Raw genomic sequence first — 26784 nt, 5'->3', positions numbered from 1 at the left:
TGAATTACAGCATGTTGCTTAATTAGCTTACCTAATAGAGCTAGTCTGTTTGCAGCCTAATAATACACCTTAAGCCGATGTTATACTGCATTATGTGACCCAGCCTGTTCCTACTGTTTAACTGTTATTGAAATTTGCAGTAATCATCTTAGTTTAACTCCTTCTCGGTTCCAGCATATGTATCTTCTAGCTACTTAACTTCTCATACAGCGTTAAGACATAGTACTAACCATTTAAATGTCAATGTCGGAGCCAGTTACAGCTAAAACATCAAGAAACTAGACAAGCTAGCCTAAAATGACACTCAACTGTTTAAACTTTGTACATCACAATTATGCTATATCCTGTATTATCTACGTTCCTATCTTGTTTTAAAAAAAAAAAAAAAAGTGCAGTACCTCTTGACTGCCTGTGCCAAATGTATAACACGGTATGTAGTAGTAAACAAGTCAATGTGTACAACTGTATCTAACCCTGCACTCAAAAATAAAGAATTTAAAAAAAAAAAAAAAAGATAAAATGATACATCATCCAAGGTAGTACATGGCATGGATTGGAAATTTTGGACAATGGAACTTGTTTTAGCTATAGCAGAAAATACAATATATCCGTTGCGTTATATAAAGATTTGACATTTGCATCCAAGATTTGTTCGATATGGGAGATACAAATAGTAGGAGTTGGTCGGCATGATATATTCAACACTCCTTTCCTCGTTCTTCTACGAGGGTAATGTAGCAGAAATGTATATGTTACAAGATGCATGTGTGTCTGCGATTCAGTACCATAGCGTTATTATTTCTATTCTTATACACATGCCAGTAAAAGGGTAACAGTTGGTTCAGTAATATTGTACAATCTACCTAACTATAATACATTCTGCAATCTTGTACCATAGACATAGGGAACATTTTCATACCAGTGATCGGAAGACTTGCGGCTTTCGATGATAAAGTAATAATTATAAAACAAAGGTTAATAATAAAAGGGGAGATGTACAAAGTGGGCTTGGGTATGTGGAAGAAGAGGGAGGGTGGGGATATGGAGGGGAAAATATTACACCAATATTGTGGCAATAGTAAATGCTCATGATGGGTTATGTGACCGTTTAACGTTAAGCTATTGGCTATTTAACTATTGGCTAAATGGACAAGATTGTCTTATTTGGGAGCATGGAGTAACCTGGAGTGGGTTATCCCTATTATGATAAAGCTGTTGCTATAAATGTTTCCCAATTTTGCCATTTGTCTAGGAAGTTGGCCAAATGGCCTCTTTTTGCCCATTCTTTTTCATGGTGGTATGTGAAGTCCGTTCTGCGGAGTACCTCCGACAGTGTAGGACAAGTGGCGCTTTTACAGTGGCTGTAATACTAATTTTTGCTGCTAAAAGTATGTTAAGCACTGCATCTCTAGCTGGCAAATCTTTCAAGTCTGCAATGAGATGAAGCAAGTAATTATCTGGTGTAAATGGGAGCTTCAGTGTGCAGAATGTGTGAATGGTTCTTTGTATAATACGCCAGAAATCTTGTATACGCCAGAAATCTTTGTATAATACGCCAGAAATATTTACAGAAGAGGAAGTAGCCCTGGCAATACGCTTCCTGCCCAAGCATAAAGCCCCGGAGCCCGATGGGCTCTCTAACTATTACTATATGTTCTATAGAGCCTTTCTCTTTATTGCATCTCCAACATAATGAGGATGACTCAGGATAAATTTTGTGAATTCTGCTCGGGACCATGTACCACCTCATCAACATTTTAAAGTATGCTTCCCAAAGCGTGACACAGTCAATTGTCGGGGAGGATGATGTCCACAGGGTATTAGATAGGGAATGTAAACCCCCGCACGCGGCTTCAAGGTTGACCCACACCGGATTGGATTTACCTGACAAGATGTTGAGGCCTTGTGCCATTAATGTTGCTCTATAATAGTGTGAGATGTTTGGGACACTGAGCCCACCATTTTTGAATGGGCGCCATAGAGAGCGAAAAGCTACTCTTGGTGTTTTTTTTTTCCAAATAGGAGCATTGATTGCCGATTGAAAACGTTTGATATGAGAGTTTGGTAAAGCTATGGCCAGTGTTCTAAACAGATAGAGTATGTGGGGTAGGATCATCATTTTTACAGAGTTTATTCTACCAAACAAGGATGTGTAGAGTTTGTCCCAAGCGTTCATTTGTTTAGAGATGTTAGTTAGAACAGCTATATGATTTTCTTTTATGGTCATTGTTCTGGAGTCGTTAGTTATATATCTAAGTAGGAGATTGCTGTGGATTTCCATTCAAAAGGGTATTTATCTTTCAAATCTTTTATTGTCTGCATACCGAGTCGTATGGGGAGTATCTGAGTTTTGCTAATGTTGTTTTTATAATAAGAGATAGAGCCATATTTAGTCAAAGTAAGTAAAAGATGTGGAATAGAGTCAGTCGGATTGGCAAGGAAGAGAACAACATAATCGGCAAATAGAGCAATCTTTTTCTCTCCTGCCGGGGTAACAAGTTCAGGCAGTGCTGTATCTAGTTGTATGTTTTTAATCAGAGGCTCCAAGCATAAAATGAAGATCAAGGGTGACAAGGGGCATCCTTGCCTCGTTCGTTTGAGATTTGGAAGCTCCTGGAGGTAAAGCCAGAGTTGAATACTTTTGCAGAGAGAGAGGAGTATAGGGCCATAACGCTGGTTAGAAAGGTTTGTGAGAAGCCAAAGGCTGTCAGCGTTGCGGCCATATAGGCCCAATTTAGGCGATCAAGAGCCTAACGCCATTAAGATGCCACTTTTATTTTGGCTATTGGCCCAGTCAATTAAATCCATGCAATATCTGATATTGTCACCCACTTGTTTCCAGGGACAAAGCCTGCTTGCTCTTCTGATACTAGGGTATTCATGAGAGGTTTGTGTCAGGGTTTCTTTGCTGTTTTAAACAGCAACCCTTTTCTGTTTCAGTGATTGAGTTTTCAGCTGCAATTACTATGAGCTCCTTCTGCTTGTTGCCATGGTTACTCACCTGTGAGTAGTAATCAACCCTGCTGCTAATCAGTTCTGCCTATTTAAGCAGCTAAGCCCAGAACCTCCTTGCCCTTGCGTGGTTTCCTGTTTCCCAGAAGTCTCCTTGTTCCTGTGTTTCCTGTTTGTTCCTGGTTCCTGACTCCGGCCTTGTTCCTGATTCCGCTGCTCTCCGTGCTCCTGATCCCTGGCTTGTCTGACTACCTGCTCTGGTGACTGACCCCTGCTTGATTCCTGGACTTTGCTTTTGTTATTTTATTGTTATTTATCAATAAAGGTGTGTTTGCATCTAGTTCCGTCTCTGTCTGGTTCCTGGTCCCTGACATTACTCAAGGGCCATGAATACAGAGGGCACAGGCAAGACACCTATACCTAACCTACTTACCCGGTGGGACCAGCAGAACCACCATTTGGACCAGTATGCCCATCTGGATCCAGTACCCGGCCAGCCTGCGATTGCGGCCGCCTCTGCCTCACTTCCTGTTCTAGCACCGGTTGTAGCCTCCAAACCTGTAGCGGCTAGAGGAATGACTGGGTCTGTCCCGCTCCCTCAGTATTTTGGGGGCAACCCAGCTCAGTGCAGATAATTTATAAATCAGGTTAAAGGATACCTTGAAATCCTGCCCCAGGCATTTCCTACAGACAGTGACAAAGTTCACTTCATGATTTCTTTGCTGTCTGAAAAGGCCCTAGCTTGGGCAAAACCTCTCTGGGAAGCAGAGAGGCCTATTATTTACAATTACCCTGAATTTGTTGCGTCCTTTAAAAGGGTTTTTTGATATTCCAGCTCGCTCCACCCCTACTGCCGAACTACTCATGTCTAATGCTCAGGGCACAAAAACTATTGTTGAGTATGCCAGTGAATTCCGTACCATGGCAGCAGAAGGTGGCTGGAACAACGAGACTCTCGTGGCTGCCTTTGCACAGGGCCTCTCCGATGTGTTTAAAAATGAGATTGCAGCCAGAGAATTACCTAAAGATCTCGAGGAACTGATATCATTTGTCACCCTCATTGACATCAGACTCCGAGAGAGATCCTCATCCTATACTGGCACACCCTAACCCTGCCTTACCATTCATTCTCGAAGTCGATGCGTCTGAGACAGGAGTAGGCGCCCTCCTGTCTCAACGTCCTAACCCTGAGAGCCCCAGGCATCCGTGCGGGTATTTCTCGAGGAAATTGAACCCGGCGGAATGCAATTACCAGATTGGTGATAGAGAACTTCTAGCCATAATTCTAGCTCTCAAAGAATGGAGGCACCTTCTTGAGGGTACTTCTGTGCCAATCCTCATCCTCACAGACCACAAGAATCTTACATATCTTTCCGAAGCTAAGCGGCTTTCCCCCCGGCAAGCTAGATGGGCTCTATTCCTATCAAGATTCAATTATGTGGTTTCTTACTTGCCCGGTACTAAAAACATTCGGGCTGATGCCTTGTCTCGACAGTTCTCCCCTCCATCTAGAGAGGAGATAACCCCTACTCCTGTGATTCCTCCGGACCATATACTGGCAACTATCCGTACTAACCTCACCTCACCCCTAGGCGAGGAGATTCTGGCTGCACAAAGTAATGCTCCTCCAGAGAAACCTAATGGGCGTTGTTTTGTACCTATTAACCTCCGTACGAAACTATTGAGTACATACCACGACCCCAAAGCAGCTGGACATCCAGGCAAAAAACAGTTAATCTGGTCCCTCTCCCGGCAATTTTGGTGGCCTAGTCTCCGTTCGGATGTCACCGCTTTTGTAGCTGCCTGTCCTGTGTGCGCTCAAAAAAAAACCCCACGACGCCCTCCAGTGGGTCTCCTGCAAACCATACCTAATGGTGAACGACCCTGGACCCACTTCTCCATGGATTTTATCGTAGATCTTCCGGTCTCCCGTGGCAATACAGTTGTTCTCATGGTTGTTGACCGATTCTCGAAGATGTCACATTGCATTCCCTTGAAAAAACTACCAACTTCCCAGGAACTTGCAACAATTTTTGCTCGGGAGGTCTTTCGTTTGCATGGGTTACCCAAAGTGATAGTCTCAGATAGGGGTAGCCAGTTCGTGTCCAGATTTTGGAGAGCTTTTTGTACGCAAATGGGAGTTCAGCTTTCCTTCTCCTCGGCCTACCACCCGCAATCCAATGGTGCAGCGGAACGAGCTAACCAAACACTGGAACAGTTTCTGCGTTGCTACATTTCTGACCACCAGAACAACTGGTCTGATCTGCTACCCTGGGCGGAGTTTGTCCACAATAGTGCGATTAATGCCTCCTCCCGGCTATCCCCATTCTTGGCAAACTATCGGTTTCAACCGTCCATGTTGCCTGATACGTTCTTGCCACAGGGAATACCGGCATTGGAGGAACATCTCAGGGAACTCCGTTCCACTTGGGTGCAGGTTCAGAATTCTTTGCAACGCGCAATGCAGAACTACAAACTCCAGGCCGACCGCAGACGCCTTCCTGCACCTACCTATCAGGTCGGAGAGAGGGTCTGACTGTCTTCCCGCAACCTACGCCTCCGTGTTCCCTCACAAAAACTGGCACCCCGATACGTTGGGCCGTATACTTCGAAGGGTTAACCCTGTAGCTTACGCACTTGACCTTCCTGCTAACATGCGCATCTCAAATGTTTTCCATGTTTCCCTCTTGAAACCGTTGGTTTGTAATCGCTACACCACCTCAGTGCCACGTCCACGTCCTGTTCTGATTGACAATCATGAGGAATATGAAATACGCAGCATCATTGACTCACGGGTCTTCAGAGGACAGATCCAATACTTGGTGCACTGGAAAGGATACGGTCCAGAGGAACGCTCCTGGGTTCCAGCCTCTGATGTCCATGAACCATCCCTCCTTCGTTCCTATCATGCCCGCTTCCCCATGAAGCCCGGACCCACCAACAGAGATGGGGGGAGTCGTTGAGGGGGAGGTACTGTCAGGGTTTCTTTGCTGTTTTAAACAGCAACCCTTTTCTGTTTCAGTGATTGAGTTTTCAGCTGCAATTACTATGAGCTCCTTCTGCTTGTTGCCACGGTTACTCACCTTTGAGTAGTAATCAACCCTGCTGCTAATCAGTTCTGCCTATTTAAGCAGCTAAGCCCAGAACCTCTTTGCCCTTGCGTGGTTTCCTGTTTCCCAGCAGTCTCCTTGTTCCTGTGTTTCCTGTTTGTTCCTGGTTCCTGACTCCGGCCTTGTTCCTGATTCCGCTGCTCTCCGTGCTCCTGATCCCTGGCTTGCCTGATACCCGCTCTGGTGACTGACCCCTGCTTGATTCCTGGACTTTGCTTTTGTTATTTTATTGTTATTTATCAATAAAGGTGTGGTTGCATCTAGTTCCGTCTCTGTCTGGTTCCTGGTCCCTGACAGTTTGAGTCTATTGGTGATCAGTTTAGCATACAGTTTCACATCTGCATTAAGTAATGAAATTGGTCTGAGATTGCTACAAATCGTCGGTGGCTTATTCGGTTTAGGTAATGTAATTATGTAAGCTTCTAGCATCTCTCGCAGGAATCTGCCTACCAATCTGATCTTATTGAACATTTTGGTAATGTGTGGCGTTAGTTGTGTTGACATTTTGATATAGTAATAGTTAGAGAGCCCATCGGGCTCTGGGGCTTTATGCTTGGGCAGGGAGCGTTTAGCCAGGGCTACTTCCTCTTCTGTAAATAAGGCATCAAGAAGATCATTTTGAGGTTTCGTGGTTTGTGGAAGCGTGACTTGGGAGAGGTAGTGTGATATCTCTAAAGAATTCGGTATATACGTGTCTTTGTTAGTGTCAAGGTTGTAAAGATCATAGTAGTGGGACAGTTCGTCTACAATGTTGTTGGGGTTGTAAATTCTGATGTTGTCTTTGGAGGAGATATATGGGATTTTTGTTTGCAAATATTTTATTTTTAGCTGGTTGGCTAACAATTTGCCTGCTTTATTGCCCTTGATGTAGTATGTTTGTTGAGTTTTAATTACTTGTTTGGTATATATTTGGGCATGGAGATTTTGAATTTCTCCTTGCAATTTAGCAATTTGGTGAGATATGGATTTAGAGGGAGATTTTTATTGGAATTTTCTAATGTGAGAAGTTTTTGGCAGAGTGTGGAGTCTTTGGAGAGAAATAGTTTTTTGGCGGTGGAGCCTAATTTGATTAATTCACCCCTAATAACCGCCTTATGTGCTAGCAATTGGGTTTCCACCGTTGTGTCATCAGTGGAGTTGAGGGAAAAATAGTTAGTGAGTGCTGTGGATATTTGTTGACTGTTGGCTGGGTCATCTAGAATGGATTTGTTTAATCGCCACTTACCCCTACCTTTGGTTGGGTGTGGTACTGCTAGTGTGATCAGTATAGGGGCGTGATCTGACCATGTTCTAAGACCTATGGATTGGTCTAGAAGATGGGAGAGTGTAGATTTGTCAATCAAACATAGGTCAATGCGCGTATAAGTCAGGTGAACCGGTGAGAAATATGTGTAATCTTGTGCTGTTGGGAATAGGTTCCTCCATGTATCATAGAGGTCATGTTTATGGATGAGTTGAGAGAACAATCTACTATTGTGAGTGGAGATTTTGCTGGGTGTTTTGTTTTTGATGCGTTGGATGTCCAGAGAGGGGTCAATGGTACAGTTACAGTCGCCACAGATTATTAAATGACCTTGTTTAATGGAGGTTATTTTTTTGATTGCTTTGTTAAGGAATGAGAATTGCGCTTCATTAGGGGCATAGAGGGAAGCTACTGTCACCAGTATGCCATTTATTTCGCCTACTAGTATAAGTAGTCTACCAGCTTGATCGGCATAGGCGTGCGCAGCCTATTGCATTAGGGTGTGCACCCTAAAGCACAAACACACGCCGCATGTGTAATATATATATATATATATATATATATATATATACACTGCTGTGTGTGTGTGTGTGCTGCTAGTGTGCTGTGTGAGGGTGGCGTGAGGGTGCTGTTAGTGTGTGTCTGAGGGTGCTGTTAGTGTGATGTGTGTGTGAGGGTGCTGGTAGTGTGCTATGTGGGTGAGGGTGTTTGTGTGGGTGCTGTTTGTGAGGGTGTTTGTGTGTTTGTTATGGTCCTGTTACTGTGCTGTGTGGGGGTGCTGTGTGTGTGAGGGTGCTGTTTGTGTGATGTGTGTGGGTGTCGTGTATTTGTAAGGGTGCTGTTTGTGTGTGTGTGGGGGTGTTTGTGAGGGTGCTGTTAGTGTGCTGTGTGTGAGGGTGTTGTGTGTTTGTAAAGGTGCTATGTGTGTTTGTGAGGGTGCGGTTAGTGTACTGTGTGTGTGAGCGTGCTGTATGTGTTTAGGTGCTGTGTGTGTGTGGGCTGTATGTTTGGAGGGATTGTGGAGGTGGGGGCAGATTAGTAAATATCCCCCATTCCTACCTTCTGTAGGGAGGGGGGATCCTTGCTGCCATGCGCCATCCCTTGTGGTCCAGTGGAGAGTGAACTCTAGCCTGCGGAGCTAGAGTTAACTCTCGCGATATCTGAGTGTTGCCATGGCAATGCTCAGATCTTGTGAGAGGAACCTGGCAGAGCTGCTGTCTAGAGCTCCCCGGATCCTCTCCTGCCTCCCTCCATGTTGCTGTGGGTTGGTGAGGTAGATCTTTGATCTCCCTGCCAGCCCATGGAGGCTAAGAGCAGAGCCGGCACTCAGATAGTGCCGTCTCTGCGTGAGCCGACAGGGGAGATCCGGAGATCTCCGGAGAAGTCCTGGGGAATAAAGTGTGGGAACTCTTTTCCCACCCCCAAAAAAATAATATACACGTGTGTGTGTGTGTATATATATATACATATATATACTGACACACAGACACACACATATATATACACGCGTGCACACACATACTCCCACACACTCACAGACACACACATACAGACACACACACATACACTCACAGACACACACTCAGACAGACAGACACACTTACAGACACACACACACATACACTCACAGACACACATACACACTCAGACAGACAGACACACTTACAGACACACACACATACATTCACAGACACATACACACTCAGATAGACAGACACACTTACAGACACACACACACACTCAGACAGACAGACACACTTACAGACACACACACATACATTCACAGACACACACACACTCAGACAGACACACTTACAGACACACACACATACATTCACAGACACATACACACACACACACACACACACACACACTCAGACACACACATACACTTACAGACACACACATACACTCACAGACACACACACATTCACAGACACACACTCAGACAGACAGACACACTTACAGACACACACACATACATTCAGACACATACACACTCAGACAGACACACTTACAGACACACACACACACACACACACACACTCAGACAGACAGACACACTTACAGACACACACACATACACTTGTCCCTGGGGTCCAGTGGGTCGGTTGCCTGTCTTCATCTAAGCCGCGGCGAGGGAGCTGTGTGCTCTCTGCTCCCTCTCACCGCGCGGGCTGTCTGCTGTAGCTGGGAGCCGGAATATGACGTCATATTCCGGCTCCTAGCATCAGCAGACAGCCCGCGCGGTGAGAGGGAGCAGAGAGCACACAGCTCCCTCGCCGCGTCTGAGATGGACACAGGCATCCGACTGGGGGGGGACATGGGGGCCGGAAGGGGGCATTTGGGGGGCACTGAGTGCCTGCAGGAACAGCGTTCCTGCTCAAATAAAAGTGCAGGAACGCTGTTCCTGCAGGACTCAATACATAGTGCGTGCCATGGGGATTAGGGTGTGCCCAGGCACACCCGGCACACCCCGTGCGCACGCCTATGTTGATCGGTATATTGTTTGCGCAGCGTGAAACCCAGTCAGTGTGAAAAGGTATTGCTACCCCCTTAGATTTATTCGGGGAGTACACAAAGTGTGCTATAGGGTATTTTGGTGAGCGTATCTGGGGAGGGTTTTTCTTTGCAAAATGGGTTTCTTGTACACATACTATAGCTGCCTCGGCCTTATGCATTTCCTGTAATAGTGTCACGTTTACAGTAAATGATGTGGAACACAACTGCAGATTTCTTAGGACTTTGATCTTTTATTAAGACACTTAGATGGAACTGAGACTTCAGTTCCAGAATTACAGTTACTGTTTCTTTAAATAATAAACGGTTTGTTTCCTTTAGCATTGACAAGGTTCAGAATTCATTAGAGTCCGTTATTCTTGTTAACAGTTCAAATTATAAGAGATTATATACATTGGAATTATCAGTAGCAAGAATGGTGCAGCAAAACTTAAATAGTACTTGTTTTGAGGGATGCTGTAGCAGGATTGCTGGACAACTTGATAGCAGACTTTAGTATGAAGAAATAAGATTATCCGTAGCAAGACAGGTACAGTTGAACTTGAATAATACTTGATTTGAGGAAAGCTGTTGCAGGATTGCTGGACAACTTGATAGCAGACTTTAGTATGAAGAAATAAGATTATCCGTAGCAAGACAGGTACAGCTGAACTTGAATAATACTTGATTTGAGGAAAGCTGTAGCAGGATTGCTGGACAACTTGATAGCAGACTTTAGTATGAAGAAATAAGATTATTTGTAGCAAGACAGGTACAGCTGAACTTGAGTAATACTTGATATGAGGAAAGCTGTAGCAGGATTGCTGGACAACTTGATAGCAGACTTTAGTATGAAGAAATAAGATTATCTGTAGCAAGACAGGTACAGCTGAACTTGAATAATACTTGATTTGAGGAAAGCTGTAGCAGGCTTGCTGGAGAACTTGATAGCAGACTTTAGTAAGTTGAAATAAAGCTTTAGCATTGTTAGCTCTTAACTCAGAGACTGTAAGTTACTTAACTTCTAGAAGTAGAGGGATTGTGTCCCCAGCTCTCCTTAGAGGCGGTTGCTTCAGTGAATGGTTGCCGAGAGTGCTGGTAGCTGTCTGTGATGAGGAGAGATGTTGGGGACTTGAATATTCCTCCAGTCCGGTCTAGTAGCGAGTGGTCGTCTCAGCGAGGTATGTGAGCCGGTGAGTTCGGCGCGGTACGCGTTTCAATAATCCAGCGTCTATCAGCTGGTGCGGTCGCATTAAATAGCAGACCGCGGCAATGGGGGTGTGGCTAAGCTCCGTCAAACCCGGAAGTATGAGGAGACCTCGGGAGGCTTAAGGCCTGACAAATAGTTTCTTTCTTTTATAGGGACTATTAAGGCCTTTGGCGTTAAGGGAAAGAATTTTTGGTGATAGAGAAGACATATCTGTTGTTTGGTAATAAGGCTAGGAGATAGCATCTCGCAATGTAGTATGTATTGTGATCTATGAGTACCTTCAGCCATGTAGCGTGTTGGCCCGTCTGGCAGCATGAAGTCGATAACTTCGTAAAGATTTACTGTGGTATTGCGGTGGCGCTTATCATCCTTGGGCAGTGGGGCTTCTTGGGAGACATCTAGGTGTAGAACAAGAGGGTGGGGAAGAGGAGGGGGTACAACAATAACAAAAGTATGTACATACAGAACCCTTGCTAGGGTTATCGAAATCAGTCAGCTTTAGGGCATAGGGCATAGAGAGTTAAACCCATAAGTTACTCAGGGAGGGTCTTTGAGGCTCCTCCTGACCTATGATATGCATCATCAACATTACACAATACAACAAGTAAAATAAAATAAGTAAAATAAAATAAGTTGAAGTTGTTTATAATCGTCTCACGGGGATTAAAAATGTTGGGACATAACGTCATCCACTCATGACCGTGATATCTGAGAATCACGGAGCACATTTGAATGCCTCGTTGCATACGCCTAATCAAGGCAATTGAAAATTGTAAACATTTGGCCACCTGTTCGCATATAGCCTCCGAACTGTGGTTGGGTCATTAATTGTTAGAAACATGTTAGCACTCCATAAATAACTCTGAAAATAACTTTTAAAAAAATCTAAATTTTTCTGTGCTGCATAGTATTAACGACAGATAGCACATTAGCTGATCACACCATTTGGGATGTCTACCCGTAATAATGGTGTCGTAGATCACAAATAGGTGGAATATTATGACGTCAGAAGCAAATATGTGCTTAGTATAATAAGATATGGTGAGGTTGCCCTCTAGATAGAAATAGAGTGTGACATAAATAGGGATAGACGCCTGGGCTATAGTAGATGTTGTAATAGACTATGCAATTGTGGGAGAGATGTTGCTAGCTATATGTTGCTGAGACATGGAGTATTTTACGCTAATAGACATACCCTCTACCAGTACTGACACACATGGACTCTAATGCTGGATAAGCATGGCAACGTTAAGTAACAGAGCAAGGTGTCAGCACTAAGTAGAGAATGAACTCTGCGACCAAGGCAGTAAGAAACTTCCAGGTGCCTTGAGTATAAAAATAGGCGACAGAGAATAGCCTGGGATACACCGTTATAAATACACATCTATACAGAGCTAATAAACAGTCTCAGCAGTTAACACTACCAAAGTAATGGACAACAAAACATATATATGTACCAACATGACCTTCTTGTAGACATGCATAACGAGAAAGTTCAAGGAGTCTTGGCTGGTGATTTTGCCATTTGCCATTCCGCTTGGAGCCTTCTTGGGGATGCGTCTTCGGTCGTTCCTTGATGAGTAGGCGAACCAGTCCATAGGCCCCATGTTGTGATTAACTTCATACCTTCCGCCGGATCAGTCGCAACGTAGTTCCTTCCTTGTCGCCGTATAATCAATTTGGTAGGGTATCCCCATCTGTAGACCACATTATTGTTACGTAAAGTTTTAGTAATTGTGATGAATTCCTTTCGCTTCGCCATCGTGGTCGCTGACATATCTGCGAACAAAGCAACCCGTTGGTGGGGTTCTGGAAGCGATGAGGCTTTCCTCGCTGCTAGAAGTAAGGTTTCCTTGTGTGCATAATAGTGAAACTTAACGATAACATCCTTTGAGACTTCAGTGGACAGACGAGCAGGACGTGGTAATCTGTGCATGCGGTCGTAAGCCCACGCGGAATCAGGTAGGCCCTGGACTAGAGACTTGCATATAGAGAGAATGTAGGCCGGCAGCGCGTCGCGGGTTACATCATCCGGAATGCCTCTAAATCGGACATTTTGTCTTCTATGTCAGCTAGTTTCGTTTTTAGTAGTGAGTTTTCTTCAGATAGCTTCTGAATTTTGTCCACCACTTCATTATGGGCCACACATAATTCGTCGGTCTTGTTTTCCAAGTGGCTAGTTCTATCACCAATATTGGAAATTTCTTTCCTTAAATCTCCATTAATACGGTGAAAATCTGCGGTTATGGTCGCTCGGAGCTCTTGCAGCATCTTATGAAGGCTGCGTTCTGTTATGGGAGCTTCTGAATATTTGGAGGAGCTCGATTCGTAATCGGACTGACCGTCTGACAAGTTAGGCGTATGGTCGCCATCTTGGATATCTTTGCGGCGCTCAGATTTCTTCAATTTGGCCATTTCAGACAGCTTTAGTTGCTTTGATGGAGGCATTATATGCCTTTCCAACTCTCAGGGACGAGTAGGGTGTTTGAGTCGCTATTCGCTGTGAATAAAGTCGCTTTTAGGTCGGGATGACGGCGGAGCTCCTAAGCCATGCAATCGCAATCACCGGAAATCGGACACGCCCCCCGACCTCGGCTATTTCTGACTATTCTTTGGTACGTTAGTCCGGCCATTCTAAGGTCCGTTATACTTTACCTATTAGTCCTCTGTGTTACACAATTCTACGTGCTGGATCATACTGTAATCCTCACTGTGACGAACCCTGCTGCATAGACCTGTATTGCTGGTTCGTCTGTTTGCATTGGATTCATGGATTTCCTGTCCGTATGCTTTTGTTCGTACGTTTTCTAAAGTACCGATTGAAACTACCGAACATCGGCCACCCAGGAGAGGAGTGTGCGGCTCATTAACACCTTGACCACAAATTAGAACGTTGTGGTTAACCGCAAACACCTCTCCATTCCATCCGTACGGGTGGTCGTCGTTCGTATGCCGAACACGAGGCGGCGGCCATTTTGGACACGAGGCGAATCAGCGGTGTTCGGTGCAAAACCCATGGATCTAAAAATGGACTCTTTATCTACCGAACACCGCTAGAGACGGCCGTCTCCCCTTCTATTCCCTTGGAGGCATACGAACACTGTTCCGTTCGGGAGTTTCTTTCATCCGTATGAACTTACCCAGATAGCCGTCCCATGGAGTCATTCGTATACCGAAGGACTTATGAGAGACTTTGACTCCATGGCGATTGGACTGTGTACATCGGACCTGAGCGTTATTCGGTAGGAATATGCCCTCAGCTCCAGGCTATCTGGGGATACGTTGCACGAACACTCTATATTCTGTACTTTTGATTTTATGTATTTTATTGCATTTTTTGTGTTTGATTTTAAAATGGCGATGGTTCCTATCCTCGGAGTTAATTAGGTTTCTCTCTAATTATCTCCGGGATAGGAAAAGATGTTGTTACAAATCGCTATTTGTAACTGGCCCTTTAAATGAGAAATTGCCCTGCTTCCCTGGATTGTGGAGAAGCATGTTTGCCAGCCTCCTGCCTCATGACTATGGCCCCTGGAAGATTGTGCCCCTGAAAACTTATTAACATTTATTGGGTGTATGGCCCTTTAAGAACCGTCTGGGGACATATTGTGACTTTGCTGAACAATGCCCCTTTAAGACTATGTCCCCAGACCGGTAAAATAACTTGTTCCTGGCTTTCCCACACTTGGTTCAGTAAATAGGGCTTACTGAACCAAGTAAAACACAGGCAGACCACCCAGAAGCTAAAGTGTGCAGGCAATTTACATCCCAGGCTGTGAGGTTACTGCCGGTCAATTGCACGTGGCGGCGGCCATCTTGGTTTCCTCGAATGCGGTCAGCGGTGTATGCTAAAGATTCTGTGGAACTAAAATCGGCTACACATTCTGCCGAACACCGCTGACCCTTACCTTCTCCCATACTGAACTTGCAGCTCCAGAGACTAAGTCCCGTTCGAAATGGGACTTAGTCGTTTTTTCGCATGAAATTGACCGACCGCACAGCCCAAATCTATGGAACTGTTTTGGGCAGGAAATTGTGCTTGCGGTCGGTCATAAAGGACTTCCAGCTAACTTTTGATCCACTGGAGGGATTTGGCTGATTTTTGGAAGGGTTTATGTTTGATGTATGCTGAGTCTGAATATGCAACTTTTATTGAAATTGAATGTATGGTTTTAAAGTTACAGTGTGTGTGTAAAAACTGTATTTTTATTGTATGTAATAATTGGTTTAACTGTTTATCTGAGGGGAGGGAACCTGTGGGCTGTACTATGCTGTTATTGGTTAATTTCATCCTCCCCCTGGGAGTGTCCTGTGTGTACCTTATCCTAATAAAAAGCAGGCTGGGTGTTCCAGTCCTCAGACCTCTTCTGACCCTCAATACGTAGCCGTGTCTCATTATTGGAGGGAACTGCTATATCACACTGGGGATTGCTATGCGCTGCATATTCCCCTGAGCTCTTAATCACTTAGCTCTTGTAAGAGCTTGTTCCGGATACGCTCTCCAGGAGGAGAGGTCTTCCCCACACGTTCCTGAATGCTGAAGGTTCATTCCAGGGTGGACGGAAGACGGCGCGGCTCCAGTTAAGCTACGGCGGTTGTGGAGCCTGCGGTGGTTGTGGTGTCGTCTGCAGTGCTTGGAGTCCTCTGAGAGCGCTAGGAGCATCCATCAACGGAGGGTACTCGGTCGGAGTACACGGAGCTCCGTTACAGATGTATTATGGGTAAAATGGGAAGGGCTTGTGTTATAGCCACTGCGATTGGCTACTGTCTAATATATTTTACAGTCTTCCACCAGGTCCCCTAGAGGAGTGTCTACCTGGTGGAGACCTGCATAAATACTGGGCAGGTAGCCCCCATTAAACACATTACTGCTTGACCTTCAAAACGGAGCTTTGTCTCGTTTGTGGAGGGATTGACTATTGGGACAGCGCTTTCGTTTATTTCTAGCTGTGGAAGGATTTCGGATGGATTGCTGATCGGGAGTTACCGCATTCGTATGCTCCGTTCGGGAGTTTTATGATCGGTTATACTGGAATTGCATTTCTGGAGAAAGGGGATTATCGACTAAACGGCGGCTTCATTCCCCAGGCGGTGAGTGTCGTAACAATTGGTGGCAAGCGACGGGATGAATCCCACCGCCCTGAAGGCCAGCTACACACCCCGGATTGGAAATGCAATATGAGGAATTAAGGCGTGCTACCCTTAAAGACATTTTGGAGCGCAGAGGACGATCAGCGAGCAATCTCAAGAAAAGAGAGATTATTGCTATATTGGTAGAGATGGATACGGCACAGGGAATGGAGATAGCTAATGTGCCGGGCCTGCTGGACTTAACACCCGAGGAGATAGCGTTTAACCGGGCAGTTCAGATAAGGCTGGCACACTTTGGCCCCAACCCTGCAGCGGATATTGTGGTGCAAGTACAAGCCGCAGTGACAGCACAACAGGCGCTCCAGAGGAGAGGAGCTGCAGCAGCAGAGGTACCCCATAATAATAATGGAAAGAAAAAGGTACCATTTGCTGCTTTTAGAAGTTTTATTGAGACTGAAGGAGAGATAGACGGGTTCCTGGCGGACTTTGAACGACAGTGTGCTTTACACCAGGTGCCCGCAGAAGAATGGGTTCCTATCCTCTCTGGGAAATTATCCGGCCGGGCCAGTGAAGCTTTTTGGGCCATCCCAGAGGAGGAACTCACTAGCTACCGGGCAGTAAAAGATGCCCTTTTGGCCCGGTACGCTGTTACACCTGAGGCGTACCGGAGGCGATTCCGGGACACTAATAAACAGGCTGGTGATTCCTATGTGGAATGGGCATGCCGGGTACACTGCACGGCAGCCCACTGGATGACAGGGTGCCGAGCGGTAACTGGGGAAGAGGTGCTGCAAGTGTTCCTGCTAGAACATTGTTTTGACAAGTTACCTGCAGGAGTTCGTGAGTGGGTCAGGGACCGTAAACCCGCTACCTTCCATGAAGCTGCTCGTCTGGCCGACGAATACACTGATGCACGTAAGCTAGATCAGACAGCAGCCAAGGTCCCTGCCCGAGTGGAGTACAAACCAGCAGAACCTCCAACCACCAATGTATACCACCACCCAGCACAACGTACCCCCACTATGCCGCCAGCAACCAACCATGGGCAGTCAGCCTGATTCAACAACTGGGGTTACTCCAACCAGATCCAGTGCTATGGATGCAAGCAGATGGGGCATATACGACCAGAATGCCCCTTAAACAGTGCCAACCAAGCACAGTCCTGGAGAAAACCAGCCGGCGGAGCCCAGCAGCCACCTCAGCCTTCTGCTCACTGCCTTGAGCAGGAGGAGTTTTGGGGTTTTCTTCACGAAGCAGACCCAGTACAAGCAGCTCAGCAGGACAACCACCAACACCACAGGCAGACCGTTAAGCTGACTGGTCTAAGAGACACTGGAGCTACTATGACCCTGCTCCAAAAGAACCTGGTTTCGGAACACCAACATACCGGGAATACTGTAGCAGTAAGGGTGGCAGGAGGCGCCGTGTTCCGCCTGCCTGTTGCCTGGGTTCATTTGGACTGGGGAGTGGGAGCTGGACATGTGAATGTGGGGGTTATGAAGGACTTGCCTGCTGATGTTTTGCTGGGAAATGATTTGGCCCCTCTGATTTCTGCCTATGCTTCCATGGGACCTGCCGAAGCCAATCCAGTGACTACCCATGCTCAGACCCGTGCTGCTGGAACCGGCCCACCTGCTGCTGAGACCCAGGTAAGAACCGATTCCCCGACTGACACCCCAGGGCAGACTTTAGCTAGTTGGGATTCCCCAGAGGAGTTCGGGAGGGAAACCCAGACAGATCCATCTCTCCAGAGGTATAGGGGCAGAGCAGACACTGGAGAAGAAGGAGCAGAGGGGGAGCGGTATGAGTGGGTGGGGGACAGGTTATATCGGATCCCTAAGCCGTCCCAGAAAAGTGTTGCCCCTCCGCCGAATCGACAGCTGGTAGTGCCCGCGAAATACCGGCAGGAGATTCTGCGGATAGGGCATGATGTTCCACTAGCCGGACATCTAGGGTCCCGCCGCACAGGCCATAGGATTATGCAGAACTTTTTTTGGCCAGGGATTAACCAGGCTGTGCGGATCTATTGTAGCACGTGTGACACTTGTCAACGGGTAGGGAAGCGGGGGGACCACCCAAAAGCTAGGCTTATGTCAATGCCTATTATTGGGGAGCCCTTTGCCCGCATAGCCGTTGATATTGTGGGTCCACTGGCCAGGGCTAGTCCATCTGGTAAGAAATACATTCTCACCGTGGTGGACTATGCCACTCGCTATCCAGAGGCAGTAGCGCTGTCTAACATAGAGGCAGAGACAGTTGCTGATGCCCTGGTTAGAATTTTTACCAGGGTTGGGTTCCCTAAAGAGATCCTCTCTGACCAGGGAACCCAATTTACCGCTGTGCTCACCCAGCAGCTGTGGAGGGTATGTGGCATTAAACCGATACTTAGTTCCCCATACCATCCACAGACTAACGGTCTCTGCGAGCGATTTAATGGCACCCTCAAACAGATGCTGAGGACCTTTTCTGACACTTGCCGAGACTGGGAGCGATTCCTGCCTCATCTGTTGTTTGCCTACAGAGAGGTGCCCCAGGAATCTACTGGGTTCTCCCCCTTTGAGCTGCTTTATGGGAGAAGGGTCCGCGGACCCCTAGATCTCATTAGAGGCCACTGGGAGGGGGAGACGGAGCAGGAAGGGACCCCCATAGTGCCATATGTTCTGGAACTTCGGGACCGCATGGAGAAACTGTCTCTGATGGTAAGAGAGAACCTCCAGGTGGCCCAGGGGAGACAGAGGGAATGGTACGATCGGGGTGCCCGGCAGCGAGTATTCCAGGTTGGGCAGAAGGTGCTAGTGCTCAAACCTGTGAAGGCGAACAAGATGCAGGCATCTTGGCAGGGCCCGTATAAAGTGTTAGCTCAGGTGTGTGATACTACCTACCTTATAGCCAGCTGTTCAGATGACAGGATCCAGCGATCCTTTCATGTGAACATGCTAAAGGAGTATCAGGAACGACCTGAGGATGTAGCTGCAGTATGTGCCCCCGCTGCAGACGATACCGAAAGCTTACCCTTACCCGACTTATTAGCAAGAGGTTCCCAGACGGATCTGACTGACCTCGTACAGCTAGGGGACAGGCTAAGCCCCGCAGAGAAAGGACAGGCGAAACAGCTTCTGTGGGAGAAGCAGGCGACGTTCTCCCAAGAACCCGGCTACACTACCCTAGCTGTACATAAGGTAGAGACCCCTGGACAGAACCCCTTACGGCAGCCCCCTTACCATATCCCTGAAGCAGTCCGAGAATGAAATGCGGAAGGAGATAGAGGAGATGACCCAGCTTGGGGTCATCGAGCACTCCGATAGCCCTTGGGCCTCCCCTGTAGTCCTGGTGCCTAAGAAAGATGGGACCACCCGGTTCTGTGTGGACTACAGGAGGCTCAACGAGCGGACCACCACTGACGCCTACCCGATGCCCCGGGTAGACGAGTTGCTAGACCGCATTGCCAGGGGACGCTATCTGACCAACATAGACCTGTGTAAGGGCTACTGGCAGATTCCCCTGGCCAAGGACGCTATCCCCAAGTCGGCCTTCGTCACCCCATTTGGCTTATACCAATTTAAGGTTATGCCATTTGGGATGAAGAATGCCCCAGCTACCTTCCAACGTATGGTGGACAGGCTCCTTGATGGATTCCAGGAATTTGCTTGTGCATACCTGGATGATATTGCGATCTACAGTGGGTCCTGGGAGGAACACCTGGTGCACGTAGGGGTAGTACTGGATAAAATTCGGGCCGCTGGCCTGACATTGAAGCCAGAGAAGTGTCATCTAGGCATGGCTGAGGTACAATACCTGGGTCACAGGGTGGGGTGTGGGAGCCAGAGACCAGAGCCAGCCAAGATAGAGGCAGTAGCGAACTGGCCCACACCTATCACTAAGACCCAAGTATTGGCCTTCCTAGGGACAGCAGGGTATTATAGACGCTTTGTCCCCGACTACAGCTCTATAGCTAAACCCCTGACAGACCTGACTAAGAAAAACCTCCCTAAACAGGTCCTGTGGTCTCCAGCTTGTGAAGCTGCGTTTCAAGCACTTAAGCAGGCTCTCGTGAATGCCCCTGTCCTGGCTGCCCCAGTTCCTAACAAACGTTTTCTCGTCCATACAGATGCTTCCAGTCGAAAGCTGTTAACCCGGGAAGTGAGTTATGCTGCAGTGGAGAAAGAATGTTTGGCCCTGGTCTGGGCATTGAAAAAATTGAGTCCCTATTTGTATGGACAGGAATTTTCCCTTATCACGGACCACAATCTCCTTGTCTGGCTTAACCGGGTCTCAGGAGACAATGGTAGACTGCTGCGGTGGAGTTTAGCCTTACAACCATATAACTTCACCATCAGCTACCGACCCGGTAAGCAGAATGGGAATGCAGATGGGTTATCACGGCAAACCGACGTTCTTGCTACCTCCTAGTCCGGTCATCCCCAAGTTGACCCGCTAAAGGGCCAAGCCGGGTCTGCCGGAGTGTTCCACAAGGGGGGAGCCGTGTGACGAACCCTGCTGCATAGACCTGTATTGCTGGTTCGTCTGTTTGCATTGGATTCATGGATTTCCTGTCCGTATGCTTTTGTTCGTACGTTTTCTAAAGTACCGATTGAAACTACCGAACATCGGCCACCCAGGAGAGGAGTGTGCGGCTCATTAACACCTTGACCACAAATTAGAACGTTGTGGTTAACCGCAAACACCTCTCCATTCCATCCGTACGGGTGGTCGTCGTTCGTATGCCGAACACGAGGCGGCGGCCATTTTGGACACGAGGCGAATCAGCGGTGTTCGGTGCAAAACCCATGGATCTAAAAACGGACTCTTTATCTACCGAACACCGCTAGAGACGGCCGTCTCCCCTTCTATTCCCTTGGAGGCATACGAACACTGTTCCGTTCGGGAGTTTCTTTCATCCGTATGAACTTACCCAGATAGCCGTCCCATGGAGTCATTCGTATACCGAAGGACTTATGAGAGACTTTGACTCCATGGCGATTGGACTGTGTACATCGGACCTGAGCGCTATTCGGTAGGAATATGCCCTCAGCTCCAGGCTATCTGGGGATACGTTGCACGAACACTATATATTCGGTACTTTTGATTTTATGTATTTTATTGCATTTTTTGTGTTTGATTTTAAAATGGCGATGGTTCCTATCCTCAGAGTTAATTAGGTTTCTCTCTAATTATCTCCGGGATAGGAAAAGATGTATTATGGGTAAAATGGGAAGGGCTTGTGTTATAGCCACTGCGATTGGCTACTGTCTAATATATTTTACAGTCTTCCACCAGGTCCCCTAGGGGAGTGTCTACCTGGTGGAGACCTGCATAAATACTGGGCAGGTAGCCCCCATTAAACACATTACTGCTTGACCTTCAAAACGGAGCTTTGTCTCGTTTGTGGAGGGATTGACTATTGGGACAGCGCTTTCGTTTATTTCTAGCTGTGGAAGGATTTCGGATGGATTGCTGATCGGGAGTTACCGCATTCGTATGCTCCGTTCGGGAGTTTTATGATCGGTTATACTGGAATTGCATTTCTGGAGAAAGGGGATTATCGACTAAACGGCGGCTTCATTCCCCAGGCGGTGAGTGTCGTAACACTCACATTTTGTAAGTGTTACTTATATTTCTTTTACATTTTAAGTTGTATTAAAAATGTTACCCCATGATCTCTTTTCCTGTTTTCCCTCTTTATATGTGAGGAATTTTACATCTAAATGATAACTAAATTATTACCTAATATTCTTGTGTGTGTGACTCACTGCACTGTTTATTATGGAATTTATACACATCTTTCAGGTTGGTTTCAAGAGGGTTGGGGAGTGATCCTATTTGTAGAGGCAGCCTGCACAAAAAAATACACTTTTGATCCCTATGCAACTGTTTTTTTTTTTGTTATAACCAACCTCATTATGGAATAATGAGGCAAAAAGGTGATTCTTTGTTGAACTAATTTGCATATGCACATCCAGAATCCCTTGCAGTAGTAACATAAGTACAAATTTGAGATTTTAGCTGGAAAAGCAAGTCTTATGGCTTGACTGGTGTTTGCCGATCTGTCTTGCTATTGAGGCTTGGCATTACTTGCAGAGCACAAACCAAGAAAGTTATGATGAGGAGACTCCCCACCTAGGAGAACATTGTCCAACAAGATGTTGAGGAGTTCCAATTTAAACAGAATGGTCAGGGAAATTAACATAATTCATATCTTTATTAAACGAAAACAATGATTTCCAAAATAAGATTAATAAAAGCTAAAAATAACACATTTTGCCAAGGGCTTTTTCAATTGTTGGCCCTATGTTATTGGCGAAACAAGTTGTGCTATTTTTATTCCTGGACATCATTCTCCTAGGTGTGGAGTGTACCACCAGTGCTTTATGAAATTAGCAAAATCTCTTTTTTGCTCTGAAGCCGTAAGTGTATTTTCATCTATTCCATTATTACATTTTACAGTATGCACCTCCCATATCCTTGGAGTGGGGATCATACCACTCTGCAGTGTCAAAAAGAAGTCATAATTCTAGGCTCCAAATTATGTTAGTGCAATTTCCATTTTTTCCTCACAATATTTAAATGCCATAACATACTACACCATATAGTTATTTTTTGTGTTTTGTTCCACAGTAATTAGACCACCTGTCAAGATTAAGAGAAGCACTTCTATATACTTAGGCAGGGAGAATATCACTCAAACACAATTAAGAGAAGCTCTTTTTATCAAGTTACATATACCATTGAAGATTTTATCATTTTATCTACTCCCACCCCTCCTCTTCACTACCACATAGTTCTTCTGGATAGAGGGGCAGAGAGACTGCAGACACCTCCAGTATCTATTCAAGTGCTAAATCATGCTTTTTGTTGGTTTCTACCTGAAACTATATATATATATATATATTGTGACCGAAAGCAAGGAATTGTGCTGGAGGGAATCTATATACCTCCCCAGATTTTGCAAGGTTCCTACTTTGTGTAATTAGCCCCAGGGAAATGTGTAATGTTATAATGAATGTTGCACTTTAAATATGTGTATATTTGGGCCCTGGGGTGGAGTACTTGGAGAGTAGGGTGGGTCAGTGCTCCACTCCACATTTTGGAAGTTGCTTGGAACCTACAGGTGAGAAGTCCAGTTCCAGAGTTTGAATCCTAATTTAACTCACCTGAAAAGGATTGCCAATTACCGGTGCTATTAAGTACTCCCCTGCCAAGGAAGGAGGGAGATTGTGTTTGGTTTCTGTGAGTGGAAACAGAGAGCTGAAAACCCTGAAACAGTAAGGTTGTTTATGCTTATGTTTATGTTGGGAAATGGACAAGCCATCCAACCCAGTTAGCTGATTATTTTGTTTAGTTAGTGCTCAGAAGAGCAAGGCTTTTGTTTTATATATTTTTGTTACCTTTATACCTTACTGTGCATTTATTTTGGAACCTCAATAAAAGAGCAAGTTAATTTACCTCATCCAGCTTGTGAAGTGTCTCTAAAGCCTGAAAAGACTGTGTGTAACACCCCAATCCCAGGACAAGGTACCAAGGGAAAGGAGTACTTTTGTCACAATATATATATAATGTTAAACAAAAATCTGCACACCAGTCAAGCCATAAAACTTGCTTTTCCCACAGAAATCACAAATCTGCAGTGATGTTACTACCACAAAGGATTCTGGGTGGGCATATGCAAATTAGCTTAACAAAGGTGTGCAGATTTTTGTTTAACATTGTATTAACTATCCACAGACTTCAGGTGAAAGGGGTTTTCAATCACAATTTGTCCCCATTATGCTGGTGTTTAGATAATATATGTTCTTGTTCAAAACAGAACATAAATGCATTTGCATAAGAAGGAGCCATTGCCTCCCCCATCGCAATTCCAGACGTTTGAAGGTAGAACAAATCTTCAAATTTAAAGTAATTGTATGTAAGGGCAATATTCAAGAACTCCAGAAGGTACTCTGTAGGTGGACCTTGATAGAGAGTAGAGTTGCTAAGCACTTCCCGGACAGATTGCATCCCTTCTTTGTGTTGTATAATTGTGTACAGGCTTTGTACATCAAGCGTAACAAATAGAATCTCAGTGTCATCTAGGATTATAGTACTCATCTGTTTAACCCCTTAAGGACCAAACATCTGGAATAAAAGGGAATCATGACATGTCACACATGTCATGTGTCCTTAAGGGGTTAAGGAAATCCTGAATGTCTTTGAGGCAGGTAGATAATTCCTGTACACTTTTATTAATATAGAAATCCACGTACTTAGCAATAGGTTTATTTACTGGCTACTGGCTACCCCTATCAGACACAATAGATATGGGAATGCCATGCAACCGAAACACCTCTCTAGCAAAGATAAGTGCCAGTTCCCTAGACGTGGGCAGCTTGCGAAGAGACACAAAGTGGGCCATCTTGGAAAACCGATCAACTATCATTAGGATAACAGTGTTACCATTCGAAGGAGGTAATTCCACAATAAAATCCATGGACAGGTTAGACCAAGGCCTCTCGGGAACGGGTAACGGATGCAACAGCCCACAAGGAACCCTACGAGAAGATTTCATACAGGCACAAGTGGTACAGGCACCTATATAGTCGGTGACATCCTTGCGCAAGGAATCCCACCAGAAATACCGAGAAATAGCCGACACCGTTTTGGAAATACCAGGATGTCCAGCAGTCTTAGTGTCATGATATAACGACAGAATATCCCGTCTCTCGGGAACATCAACGAATAGTTTATCAGTAGGCCTCTCGCTAGGAGCCATGCTTTGTTTCACTTTTATGGCCTGCAAGAGGGACGAGGAAATAGACAAAATAGTAGTAGCTATTATCCTTTCTGGGGGAATGACGGGAGTAACATCAATCTCCTGTTTGTCAGTAGTTTCGAACTGTCTGGACAGAGCGTCCGCTTTAGTGTTGCGATCACCCGGCCTATAGGTGATAATATAATTGAAGTGGGACAAAAACAGTGACCACATAGCCTGCCTAGAAGACAATCTTTTAGCCTCACTAAGGTAGGATAGGTTCTTGTGATCCGTAAATATGAGAATAGGATCCTTGGTTCCTTCTAGCAAATGCCTCCATTCTTTAAGTGCTAAAATAATAGCAAGGCGTTCGCGATTACCCACATCATAATTCTTTTCCGCTTTGGACATCTGTTTGGAAAAGAAGCCACAAGGATGCAATGGCTTTTCAGGCGACTCTCTTTGGGATAAGACAGCACCTACCTCGATATCGGAAGCATCAACCTTAAGAAAATAGGGCAGTGAGGGGACAGGATGCTGTAAGATAGGTGCAGAGGCAAACGTAGTTTTCAGAAATTCAAAAGCCTGACGTGCCTCGGAAGACCAGACACGAGTATTGCCTTCCTTTTTTGTCATACGGGTACTAGGTGCTACAATAGACAAAAAACCTTTGATAAAATGTCTATAATAATTCGAGAAACCAAGAAAACGCTCAATTGCTTTCAGACCTTGTGGTAGTGGCCATTCTATGACAGCAGCAAGCTTCTGGGGATCCATACGAAAACCTTTAGCAGTAATCAAATACCCCAAAAACTGGACTTCGGATTGGTCAAATAGACATTTTTCCAGTTTACAATAAAGACCATTAGCAAGAAGGGTCTTCAGAACTGTCGTAACATGTCTGTGATGAGTGTGTAAGTCTGTAGAATATATTAATATGTCATCCAAGTACACAATTACAAATGTGTGAATAAAGTCTCTTAAGACGTCATTAATAAATTCTTGAAATACTGCTGGGGCATTGCAAAGCCCAAATGGCATAACAGTATACTCATAATGGCCTGATCTAGTGTTAAATGCTGTCTTCCATTTGTGGTCTTTCTTGATACGTATTAAATTGTATGCACCTCTAAGATCCAGTTTGGTGAATACCGTAGCATGTTTGAGCCTGTCAAACAATTCCGTGATTAATGGTATAGGGTATGCATTTTTATGGTGATTTTATTTAGACCTCTATAATCGATACACGGTCTTAAATCACCTTCTTTCTTCGATACAAAGAAGAACCTCGCTCCAGCCGGTGAAGAGGATCTCCTAATAAATCCCGTGTCTAGTGATTCCTTAATATATTCCTCCATGACACGGTTTTCTTGAACCCTGCCCTTTGGAGGTATAGTGCCAGGCAATAAGTCAATAGCACAATTGTAGGGTCTGTGAGGCGGTAATTTGTCAGCCTCCTTTTTATCGAAGACAGTCTTTAGAAATAAGTACTGAGCAGGTATAGCCGTAGACAAAGGAGGAGTGTTAGGAACATTAATGGAATTCAAAGGTGTGACTTCAATAGTACAAGACTCGTGGCAGGCTTCACTCCATGATTTTATTTGCCCTGTTTCCCAGTCAAAAATGGGATTGTGAGCACGTAACCATGGGTACCCTAACACTAAGTGAGAAGAGGGAGAGGTGATGACCTGGAACCGAATGGTTTCATAGTGTAAAACCCCTGTGTACATGTGTAACGGTTCAGTCTCATGAGTAACAACGGGAGAACTTAATGGTCTACCATCTATGGCCTCAACGGCCAAGGGTATCTCCTTCTCTCTGATGGGAATGTTGTTTTTCTTCACAAAACCAGAGTCTATAAAATTTTCAGCTGCCCCGGAGTCAACCACAGCGTATATGTGTTCAGCTATACAACTCTCTCCCATATGTAAAGAAACAGGGAGAAGCAAACGGT

Source organism: Pelobates fuscus, chromosome 1 (assembly GCF_036172605.1).
Source record: "Pelobates fuscus isolate aPelFus1 chromosome 1, aPelFus1.pri, whole genome shotgun sequence".
Lineage (NCBI taxonomy): Eukaryota > Metazoa > Chordata > Amphibia > Anura > Pelobatidae > Pelobates > Pelobates fuscus.
The sequence above is the reverse complement of the archived record's forward strand: the minus strand, read 5'-3'. Positions refer to the sequence as shown.